General features: G+C 40.8%; 1 long non-coding RNA gene and 1 pseudogene across 2 annotated transcripts in view; one reads left to right on the top strand and one right to left on the bottom strand.

The window, feature by feature from the left end:
* LOC113614830 (uncharacterized) overlaps window positions 1-12,497 on the top strand; it is a 105,019-nt gene that overhangs the window by 55,822 nt on the left and 36,700 nt on the right. For both annotated transcript variants that reach the window (XR_003430742.1, XR_003430743.1), the window contains exon 3: window positions 5,580-5,675. This is a non-coding gene — a long non-coding RNA (uncharacterized LOC113614830). The remainder of the gene's footprint in view (window positions 1-5,579; window positions 5,676-12,497) is intronic.
* LOC113614829 (60S ribosomal protein L32 pseudogene) lies at window positions 6,597-12,187 on the bottom strand (annotated as a pseudogene).

Here is a 12,497-nt window from a genome sequence, read left to right as displayed (position 1 = left end):
CAATCTCACTCTGCCTGCTGCACGATAGGCCAATAAATCGGGAAACGAGGTGTTGAGGCAAGGAATAATGACTTTATTCGGAAAGCTGGCAGACTGTGAGAAGGTGGCAGACTAGTGTCTCAAAAAGACTATCTTGGGCTTCCCTGGTGGAGCAGTGGTTAAGAATCCACCTGCCAATGCAGGGCACAGGGGTTCGATTCCTGGTCTGGGAAGATCCCACATGCCGCGTAGCAACTAAGCCTGTGCACCACAACTACTGAGCCTGCACTCTAAAGCCCATGAGCCACAACTACTGAGCCCACGTGCCTAGAGACTGTGCTCAGCAACAAGAGAAGCCACCACAATGAGAAGCCTGAGTACCACAACGAAGAGCAGCCCCCACTTGCTGCAGCTAGAGAAAGCCCGCATGCAGCAATGAAGACCCAACACAGCCAAAAATAAAAACAAATAAATAAATTTATAACAACAAAAAAAAGACCATCTTATCGGGGTCTGGATGCCAGTTTCTTTCATAGAACAGAGAGGTGGAGGAGGTGAGGAAGTAAAGTAAAAAGGCCATAAGTCTTGCCAATATCTCCTGGAATGGCCAGCCTCAGGGAGGGGATGTGTTAATTTCTTCTTTCTTGTAGCCATTCACAGGTGGACAGGGTCTGGATGTTTCCCTGAATATAGGCACTTTGATTTAACATTCAGGCAGAGGGGCAGCGTTCCCCGAGGCAGGCCATTATGTATAGACAGTATCCTTTTAGTGAATAAAAGCAGTGGGAAGCAAAGGTTAAAGTAAAAGAAACAGATCTGACATGTAGCCAGATTTTGTTCTTCCCTGTAACAACAGCATTATCCACAATGGCTAAAAGGTGAAAGCAACCCATAATGTCTATCAACAAATGAATGGATTTTTTTTAAATGTGGTATATACATGCAATGGAATATTATTCAGCTTTAAAAAGAAATGAAATTCTGGGACTTCCCTGGTGGTCCAGTGGCTAAGACTCTGCACTCCCAATGCAGGGGGCCCAGGTGCGATCCCTGGGTCAGGGAACTAGAACCCACATGCCGCAACTAAGAGTTCACATGCCATAACTAAAAAATCCCGTATGCCACAACTAAAGATTCCACATGCTGCAACTAAGACCCAATGCAGCCAAATAATGAAATACTAAAAAAAAAAAAAAAAAAAAAAACGAAATTCTGACACATGCTTTAATATGGATCAACCTTGAAAACACGGTGCTAAGTGAAAGTGAAATAAGCTAGTCACAAAAAGACAAATAATGTATGATTCCACTTAAAAGAGGTACTAGAAATAGTCAAATTTAGAGACAGAAAGTAGAACTGTGGTTGCCAGGGTCTGGGGAAAAGAGAAAGTGAGGCGTTATTGTTTAATGAGTACAAAGTTTCAGTTTGGGAAGATGAGAAAATTCTGGAGATGGATGGTGGTGATGGTTCACAATAATGTAAATGTATGTAAAACCATTGAACTATATACTTAGAAATGGTTAGAATGATAAACTTTATGTAATATATATTTTACCACAATAAAAAAAGAAAAATGTTGACAAAAATTTTTAAAGAATATTGGTCATTAGAAAGTATCTGATACTGTTTTAGCTCTTTATTTTGTAGCTCTGAACTCTGAATAACCCATTTTCCCAGTTCAGTGGTTCTTAAAGTGTGATCTGGGGACCCTTGGAGGTCACCAATACCTTTACAGGAAACTCATAAAGTCAAAATTATTTTCATAGCAATACGAAGATGTTATTTGTGTTTTTTTTACCTTCATTCTCTCATGAGTAAATATGGGAGTTCTGCAAAGGTTATATGACATATGTTATCACAAAAGACTGAATTCAGAAGTAGCAAGGAGAATTCTACTCTCTTAAATTAAATTAAATTAAATCAGACATATTTTTGTCTGACAAATTTGTCTCCAAAAATATAGTTATTTTCATAAAATATATTATTTATGTTAATGTTACCAAGTCCAAACTCTCTCTGCTCACCACATGACAGGCCAATGAATCAGAGAGGAGGTGCTGAGGCAAGGAATACAACTTTATTCAGAAAGCCAGCAAGATGGCAGACTAGTCTCCTAAAAACCATCTTATGGGGTTTGGATGCCAGTTTCTTTTATAGCACAGAGAGGGGGAGGAGATGAGGAAGTAAAGTAAAAAGGCCATAAGTTTTGCAAATATCCCCTGGAATGGCCAGCCTCAGGGAGGGGATGTGTTAATTTCTTCTTTCTCACAGCCATCCACAGGTGGACAGGGTCTAGATGTTTCCCTAAACAAAGGCACTTTGGTTTAACATTCAGGCAGAGGAGCAGCGTTCCCCGACACGTAATACATAAGCAAGCTTCCCGTTGCTTTCCTTCTTTTAGTGAAGAAAAGCAACGGGAAGCAAAGGTTAAATAAAAGAAACAGATCCAACATGTAGTCAGATTTGGCTCTTCCCTGTTACATTAACATGTAATAGGATTATTATTATAATTTTAAATGAATTAGTAAGTATTTTAATATTTTCTCTAATATCTAATATGGAAAATAGTGATAGATAAAATCTACACAAACAAAAACTTCGGGGTTCTCAATATTGTTAAGAGTGTAAAGTTGTCCCAAGACCCAAAATTTTGAGAATTGCTGGTCCAGTTTATAGGGTGATCAGACAAACCCATTAAGATACTAACAAAATGACATTTCTCACCTAAAATTTTACCCATTACCTCAGGTTAATCAGGCTAATCTCCAAACTCTTCTAGATTCAGATAAAACCCAAAATTGTCTGTGAACATAAACAGTTTTGTCAAATGTGGGTTAAGTAATACTACTTGCTGATAAATAATTCTGAATCTGCAAACTTCTGGGCCTGACTTTATTGCTACTGGATCAAAATTCATGCCTGCACATAGAGGATGGCAGTTGAATATTCTAACACAAATTAGGGGTTTGAAAGAAATGTACTTTTTAATTGTGCACCTTATCTATTTTGTGGTCACTTAAATATAACCCACTAATTTTAGAGTTCTTATTCTACTTAGACATACAATTTAAAATTCATTATCCAGCATATAATTCGCAAAGACTGTATAAAGACTAGTTATAAAATAGTGACATCAGAAATATAGTCATAGTTTAAGATAGGTCACTCAGTCTTCTTTTAGTCTGTATAACCATGTTTTGCTTTCTAAAAGATCCTTGAGAAAAGATGTTTCTGGTAAATGCTGACTGAAACTGTCTTAATTCTTTTCCTTTGCAGGAAATCAGGTCTTATCAAGTCACCTACAGGCATAGTGGTTAAAAACTTGCCTGGTAGGCAAACCTGCATTCCAGTCTCAGCTCAGATACTTAGTAGCTGTGTGACCTCAGGCAAATTGCTTACCATCTTTTATTCTATTTTGTTTTTTACCTTAAAAATATTTTTTTATGGATAAGTAGTACTTTTATGTGAAATAACACAAAGAAGCATAGCTAAAAATATTCTATTCACCCAAAAGAAGGCAGGAAAGGAAGGAGAAACTAAAGATCAGATGGAACAATTAGAAAACAAATACCAAGATGACATATTAAAATCCAACCATATCAGTAATTACATTAAGTGTAAATGGACCCCAGTTAAAAGACACAGGTTGTTAATTTGTATGAAAAAGTAATACTCAACCATATACAGGTCTCCCCCACTATCCAAAAGTGGAGGATTCCTGTGAAAACTTTTGTAAGCCAAAATGGCATAAAGCAAAAAAGCAATTACCTTAGGACACATCTTGTTAATAGATGCACAAAATAAATCAAGATAAAGCACAGATGCTCAAAGCTATGGCGGCCTAATGCTGGGATTCTGAGTGTAGTTCCCAGGGAAGGAGCTTGGAGGTGCCGCTCTTGATGCTCAGGGTTTGCACCGCCTCTAAAGCAGCTCACTGCACAACAAACACTGAAAGCTATTTTCGGTTTTCACCTTTTTTCGTAAAAGTGAAAATCCTCTTCAGATTTCTTTCATTTAGCGACAACAGGTACCAATGTAGGTCTTTCATCAAAGTGAAGGAGGTAAAGCAAACTTTCAAAAAGCAGTGCATACCTGTATTGTCTATAAGAGAAGCACTTTAAAGATACAAATAGAATACAATTAAAAAAGAGATGGGGGGCTTCCCTGGTGGCGCAGTGGTTGAGAGTCCGCCTGCCGATGCAGGGGACACGGATTCGTGCCCCGTTCCGGGAAGATCCCACATGCCGCGGAGCGGCTGGGCCCGTGAGCCATGGCCGCTGAGCCTGCCCGTCCGGAGCCTGTGCTCCGCAACGGGGGAGGCCACAACAGTGAGAGGCCCTCATACCGCAAAAAAAAAAAAAAAAAAAAAAAAGAGATGGGACCTGGTAGCCCTACAAGCATTTGGTATTAAACGTAAACTCTGTGCAATGATGACTGGGATGGTAAAAAGAGCAGGACAAATATTTGAGCAGGAGAGCTGTCCTTACTTGATTCCTTCTGGTGAGCAGGGGTTGCTGCTGACATTTCTTCTGATCTGAGGTGGTAGGATCTAGGTCTTTCCAGATCTTTCCAGTTCACCTCCAGTGTTTTAATTTCTGTGGAGATACAAGGGAGCAATAAACTTGGGAAGCTGCCCTTTACACTTTGCCTATAGGTTCTCACTTTCAGCTCACCATCCTACGGTGGTTCTTCCTCTCAAGTCCTTTCTTTAGCACAGGACGCTGCCTTCGGGGGAGAGGGGCGGTAGCACACAACACTGCCCCCCTCTCGGCGCCCGGTCAGGGCCTCTCAGAGCAAAAGCTGGGGGCTGAGAGACGTAAGGGTACCGGGGTGGCAAGGGACGGACCCCTGAGTGCAGGGCTCGAACAGATATAACAGGGACCAAGAGGCTGCAGCACAGCGCACCCAGGGTTCTCCCCCGGCACCGCGTGCAGAGCCGGAAAGGCGCCGCTTACCATCTTTTAATCTCACTTTACCTATCAGTAAAATAGAGATATTAATACCTTTTCCCAATGGATTAAGTAAGAATTAAGTAATGGGTAAAAAGCAATTAGCCCAGTCCTGGATCCATATTAAGCACCTGATCAATATTAGCAACTATTTCAAATACTGTTATTGGCTTCCATTACACTATCGAGCTATTTCTAATTAGAAATAAGAGAAAGAAATCAAAGGCCTTGCTGTTATCATTTTCCCTCTTTCCTTAGGAAATGCAGAGACTGACAACATTAGGAACTATAGAAAGGGAAAAGCAGGCACTCTTCTGTCTGTCCTCTGAAAGCAAAGGATAGTCAGAGAAGAGGATTAAGCCAAGTCATGTCTCTTGTAGCCCCAGTTCATCAATTCTAAAATGAACATTTATTTCACATTATAACACCTCTGCAATAGGGATACATCTTACACTGCTTAACTAGCAGGGTTTTTTCTTTCTTAATGCTAAATAAAATAATGGCAAATCTTAAAATTCATGGCATCTTAAATTCAATGAAATAGAGTAATTGAGCTTTCTGCTAAAAAATACTAATAGCACCCAAATAATCCTCCAAAGTACACCCTTTATTATTGTATTTATCACAGTATCTTACCATCTCTTTCCCCAGGCCTAACATGCTTATCATCTGGCACAAAGAGGTCACTTAGATTGATGGAATCAATGCATGCATGGGCTTGATGTGACCTTACTCACCACTCCTACTGTGAGTATCTGAAAAAAAATGTAGCCAAGGGAATTCTATTTCTCTTTTCTCAGAATCCAACAGTCTTTAATTATACAGTGTTGATGTTGCTTATACTTGTTTCATGCATGTGAACCTCATCTACCCGACTATAGTGTAAGCATCTCAAGATAAGGACTGAGTCAGATAAATTTGCCTTCCCTACAGGGCTGGTGACGTGGTATATACTTAGTGATCAATTGCCTAAAGGGATTTTTTTTTTTACACTGTACAAGGATATATGAGCATATTCCTGCCAATCTGACTCCCCTAGAATTCTGAGTAGCGGATTTTAAAAAATTCCTTTGGGAATTCCCTGGAAGTCCAGTGGTTAGGACTCTGTGCTCTCACTGCCCAGGGCTGGATTCAGTCCCTGGTTGGGGAACTAAGATCCCACAAGAGTGTGGCATGGCCAAAAAAATACAATATATAAATTGTTGGAGAACTTAAAAAAAAAAATCCTTCGCTGCTCTAACAATTCAAATCACTTAGAATTTCTTTCTCCACTACTTACTGATTGTTAATGGACCCTTTGCTGATCAGAAGAGTCAAACCTACAGTGAAAGAATTACAAACTGCAGAATAGATGGTCACTAGCATAGCTGACGCTGTTGGTGTATCACTCACAGACCCTCTGATCACTTTTGATCACTTCTGTGATCAAACACTTCTGTGTTTGCTTTGCTTCCAAAGAAGATGCTTTGTCAGTATTTGCAGAAATTCAGAATTGCCCTGGGGGAACCATAGCCATTGATTGATTGGTGCCTGAATAGAAAGCCCACCACGTTTGCCTCAAGGCTGGATGAACCCTGAGGTATAATTTATGCTCCAGAGCTCCTCACAGGATCAGGCCAAGGCCAGGGCTTCATGAAACGGCACCCGTGCTTGCTTCATTTACCCCATCCCTATCCTACTCCCTCTACACCCTTAAAAAAGGGCGTCTTCGAGACAGGATCTGAATTTGATAGTGTCTGAGTTTTTGCATAAAAATAATGGGAAAAAAACTTTTGTGTTCCAAGATTTAAATGTTTGTTTATTCTTCACCCTGGGTGTATATTCTTGAAACTCATAATGAGCAATATAAAACCATCAACAAAACCAAGACTGGAGAGTCTTTCTGCCCTGCCCTTTAGGAGGACACATTCTGCCCTGAGCAGGATAATAGGAATAAGGGAACAAAAGAACAGCAAACAATAAGAACTGACCAAACAGCATTTCACAATCGATTTTATTTTATTTACAAGTGATATTTATCTAATTTTATTTTTGACAATGTCTGGCTTTTTTGCTGAGCTTCTTAGTGGCCTTTTGGAACTAAAACTGTAGTGCAAAATGAGTTGATCGACATTTTGATAAAATGCTGCAAGATCACATAACAGAAATGCATCCTCTAATAGGCTCTGATTTCTCTCTCACTGCATCCCTTATAATGTAGTCGTCTTTCCTTATCAATGGTTTCTTTTACCTGTGGTTAACCACTGTCGGAAAATATTAAATGGAAAATTCCAGAAATAAACAATTCATAACTTTTAAATTGGGCACCATTCTGAGTAGCGTGATGAATCTTGTGCCATCCTGCTCCATCCACCTGGGACGCAAACATCCCTTTGTCCAGAATATCCATGGAGTATACACTACCCACTGGTTAGTATAGGAAAAAACAGCATACCTAGGGTTTGGTACTATCTGAGGTTTCAGGTATCCACTGCGGGTCTTGGAAGATATCCCTACGGATAAGGGGAACTGCTGTACTCTGGAGTCTCAAAAACAAATCTCAGGATCTATTCTAGTGAATGGAACAGTTATACAAGTTTGTACACCTTGGCAGGCAGTTTCACAAATTTGTTTCTGAATTTCTTCAAAGCTCTTAGGTGTGGTAGATGGAAGTGTGGATGGTGACAACTCTGGGACTGAAGTCTTGTTCTTTTCCTTTTATGGCATTCAGCAAGTTTGTTTAATCTTCCTGAGCTTCAGTTTTATTTCCTTAATAAGACTGTTATAAAGAAATGAATGAGATAATATGTAGTTGGTGGGGCAGCTGTTTGAGATGTTAATTTATATCTTGTTCAGGCTGCTATAAGTATTTCTGCCTCCCCGATCCAAGGAAAGCAACCATGTCTGCCTCCAGGAGTAGTTAATGGCTTTAATGTTGCAGGGCCAAAATTAAAAGTTGTCTGACACTCAGAGCATAACCTTTGGTCTAGTCCTGAAGGTGATCCAGCTAGATTGTTGCAGATGGCAGGAGAAATTAAGGGTTAGGAGAAGAAGTGGACCAACACTAGACAGTAAACTATTTGGGAAACACCTCCCCATGTTTAGAGGGGATGCACTTATGGATTTCAAGAGAGTCAGGGACATGTGCCCTACTCCCACACAGTAGCAGGATCCAGGGCCTCTGATGGTGGCCAGCTTGTTACAAAATTGTATGTGTCAAGATAGAATGATAGAACCTTTTTAACAGTTTTTCGGCTGGATTTATAATTTTAAGATGTTTAATATATGGTATATGAACCTCCATTTGTATTCTTGTCCTAGGCCCTGTAAATATTTGGGGTGGCCTGGAAAAGGGGCCATAGGACTTGGATCATGAACAACCAACAGTGGTAGCTAATGTGGTCTGAAGAACAGAGAGCCCATCTCAGAATATTATGGAATATGTAGGACCCTGGGATGGTATAGAAACCCCTAATAAATTGTCTTCCCCCTAAAGTAAACATGACAGATCCTGAATTTCTCATCTCCCTTGACCTAGGTGGCTCAGAGCCAGATTTAACGTCATTTAGAACAAAATAGGGGCACGGATTTTTCTCTATCTTGTTCACTGCTTTATCCCTAGCACCTAGAACAGTGCCAATACACTTTGTTGAATGAATGGATTCTTGCTTCCAGTGCCAAGGACCAAACTCCCACCTGCCACATTGTGTAAAGCTCCTGGTTTTGTGCTGTCACATATAAGGTGTCAGTGTCAGGCACTCATTTTTGCCAAATGCCATATAATACATCTTTGTATCTAATGTGTCAAATGAGCCTAGAATACCCTGTTTATTTATTAAATTGTTTTAGCACCTTTAGCACTGTCTGTTATGCACAGTCAACTAAGTACTTCACCTGCCAGTTTTCCTTACTCCCTTCCTAAGTCCTAATCCCACTTTTCTGATGGAGCCCCTATCATAGATCCAGGGTTTCTTTGGCCCTGTATGTGAAACTAATTCTGTTTCAGAGACCACAGCCTTAGGGCTCTAGATCCTTCTCCATCTATATGCAACTTTTCCACCCTTCATAGTATAGTTCTGTTCCTTGGTTGTGCCCACATTTAACATAGTACCTGCCTTCTCTCCCATCCTAGATACAATCCCAAAGTTAGAAATTCCCTTACCAACACCACCAGTTATCCACATGAGAGATACCCTTTGATCTCTGGGCCAGAAAGTGATGCTTCTACTGTCACCCTTCAGGGCAATTTATTTAGGGAAGAGTTGTAGAAAGGGCAAGTCCATCTAAAAGCAACCTTCTTTCTTGGCACTGAGGACTGAAGGGTATTGTTTTAAAGCCTTCTGTAAGGCTCCATGTACCTCTGTGTTTCTCAGCTTCTGCCATCTATAGAGAATACACCTGTTCTCAGAGGACTGAAAAACCATATGGTCTCCACCCTGTTGTTGGGATATAGTCGCAATCATGGCTAGAATTTTATTAGTCTGAGTTTGACCTTTTTCTGTGTGTATTCACTAGCTTAGCGATTTAACTACTCTGAAACTCTATTAGTACCAAGCTCAGTAAGCTCCTAATTTGTACACTGGAGGCTCCTTGCAAGCAAGAACTGTGCCTTTTGGTTCTGTATCCCCAGCACTTAGTACCCCGCCTGGTATGTAGTACCGTTCAGTGAAATCCCTCCTAGAGATAGATTCTGTCAAGAACTGTAAAGAGTCTGAGTTTTACCCTACTTGCAAGTTAACAAGTTAGTCTGTCATAGTTTCACGGTTGCTGGTAGAAGACATGAGACTCCTGTGTCAGAGTCAAAAATGGTTTATTACTCATAGCAATAGTAATAGCTAGAGTATCTGCCTTTTTAAAGTCAGTTCCCCAAGACCTAGTTTCCATAGGGCAATGGGAATAGGGCCAGTTAACACCTGTACATGAAGAACTCTGAGCTTAGGGAGCCAAAATCTTTGTTTTACTTTGCAGAATTTTCATGGTTTTATTTAACACAAATAAAACTTGCACATGAACTGTTCATTTTCTTCACTGTGCAGCCTGGCATTGTGATCAGTGACTCACGGCCAGCTGGGCTGCTCTTTCCACAATGCCTTTGAGGTTCTTGGAGGAAATGAGAGCCATCTCAGCAAGATTTGTTGCACATCAGCAGCACTTCCAGCTTTTTGATGTTGTAGACCAGAAACTTCTAGAAGCCACTAGGCAGCATGTGCTTCATTTTCTTGTTGCTGCCATGACCAATATTGGGCATCAAGATCTGGCACTTGAATCTTCTCTGTACCCTGTTATCGATGCCTCTGGGTTTCTGCCAGTTACACTTAATTTTGACATATCAGCCTGACTGGTGCTGGATGAACTTCTTGGTCTTCTCTTTGATCACTTTGGGCTTCATAAGGTGTCTGAGAACAGTCATGATGCTGGGTTGGAGATGGCTGCTACCTCCCCTGAATCTTTTATAATGGGCAGTAAATATGCCTACCCTTTACTCCAGAAGGACACCCTGTTGCCATCAAACATTCTTGAAAAGGTAGTCTGGAACAAAGTGCAGTTGGTGCCTCATTTACAGGACTTGCAGAAATGGGAATGACCCACGGAGAAATGTCTCAACAGATGGCTGAAGTGAAGCAGAGGTGGCAGCAGCCTGAAGTTCACTTGCTCCTGCCCAACCCAATCTCAGAAGCCTACAAGAGCAAACAGTTTTTTCAGTGTTTCAGGAGCACTCTGTTCATTCTGGCTTCTACTTCTTTGGTGGTCCAATACTCCCTGCCTTGAATGCCTTTTCCTTACTCCTCTACTATGTAAATCTTATTGATCTTTCTAGATCAGATTCAAATTCCACTCTCCTGTAAAGCATTCCCTGACCAGCCCAACTCACAGTGATTTCTTCTCCGATATTACAGAGTGATTATTACCTATATCAATCATATTGACAATTAGGAAGTAACAATAATAACACCAACAACCTCTGACATTTGTGTTTTGTGTATCATTTTACCTTTTACTAAGTATTTTTACACAAACTATTCCCTTTGACTCTCACAGCAATCTGCAAGACATGCAAAGGAAAATATTATTTTCAATTTATAGATAAGGAAAAGCAGAAATTCAGAAACGTGCCCAAGGTCACCTAGTTAATAAACAGGTCATCAGATTTAGCATTAGTTCCCAGGCTCATAATGGCTGCACTATGCCATTTCTTCTTGCTGTTTAAACTCCCAAATGGATTTATTTCATGTAGTGTTAAGTCTCAGAGAGACTTGATACTTTCCCTCTGGTCAAAGAGTAGGGGTGGAGATTAGAGTTACAACAGAGTCTAGTGGTTAAGGGTCCTGAGTCAGACAAACCTGCTGTGGAGAGATTTCTTGGGCTCACCAATATACAGGTTGCCTCACCTTCCAGAACATGGAGCTAAACCACATTTCGCAGGTTCCCTTGCATCCTAGATTCCCACGAGACTGAGTTCTAGATGATGGAATGTGGGCAGAAGTGATGTCACTACTTCCAGATCTGACCTTGAAACATCCTATTCAGTCTTCCATGCTCTCTTTCCATCACTCCAGGCTGACTGATGATGGGGAGATCTTGAAGCTACAATATGCTTAAGCCATAAGATGGAAGGGGCCTGTGTACATGAGTCACTGCTTAGAGGTGAGCTGCCTAAGAGAGCCACCTGATGAGGACCATCCACTCTGCACTTTGCCCCAGCAAGAAACACATTTTATTGTGTTACATTACTATGATTTTGGGATTGCTAAACCAGTTACCCTACCCTAATACACTTGAGATTAAAATCCAGCACTATAATCCACCAGTCTAGTGTGACTTTCTGTGTGGTACTTAGCCTTTGTTTACCCATTTTTATGATGGAAATAATAATAATACCTATCTTACAGAATGCTTGTGAGAATTAAATGAGACAACATATGCAAAGGACTAAGCACAGTGTCTGGCACATAGTATAAATGCTATTTAATCAATAAATACTATTAACTTTTCATGTTATTATTTCTAACATTTTCTGCTGGTTCCAAACAAAACTTTGAATTTCTGTTTTTCCAACTTGTGTTAGAGGAGAAAAGACAGTGCTTCCTTTCACTCTGATTGCCTTATGATAATGAGAATGAGAATGGCTCAGGGTTAGTCAGGGTTAGAGTCAGTCTGCACACAGACCTTGTTTTCTGGGTGTCCTGTCAATCCATTCTTCCCTGCCCCTAGGGACTTAAAACCAGTGAGGAGGGGAGTTCCCTGGTGGCCTAGTTGTTAGAATTCCGGGCTATCACTGCCATGGCCTGGGTTCAGTCCCTGGTAGGGGAACTGAAATCCCGCAAGCTGCATGGCCAAAAAAAAATTTTTTTAAATAAAATAAAATAAAACCAGGGAGGAAAAACAGCAACAAAAAATTTATAAAGCTATTGCCATTGCAAAAATAAAAAATCAAAATCTTCTGAACGGGCTTCCCTGGTGGTGCAGTGGTTGAGAGTCCGCCTGCCGATGCAGGGGACATGGGTTCGTTCCCCGATCCGGGAGGATCCCACATGCCGCGGAGCGGCTGGGCCCGTGAGCCATGGCCGCTGAGCCTGTGCGTCTAGAGCC

This window comes from Aethalodelphis obliquidens, unplaced genomic scaffold (genome assembly GCF_003676395.1).
Source record: "Aethalodelphis obliquidens isolate GAN/ISIS:26980383/991018 unplaced genomic scaffold, ASM367639v1 scaffold105, whole genome shotgun sequence".
Lineage (NCBI taxonomy): Eukaryota > Metazoa > Chordata > Mammalia > Artiodactyla > Delphinidae > Aethalodelphis > Aethalodelphis obliquidens.
The sequence above is the reverse complement of the archived record's forward strand: the minus strand, read 5'-3'. Positions and strand labels throughout refer to the sequence as shown.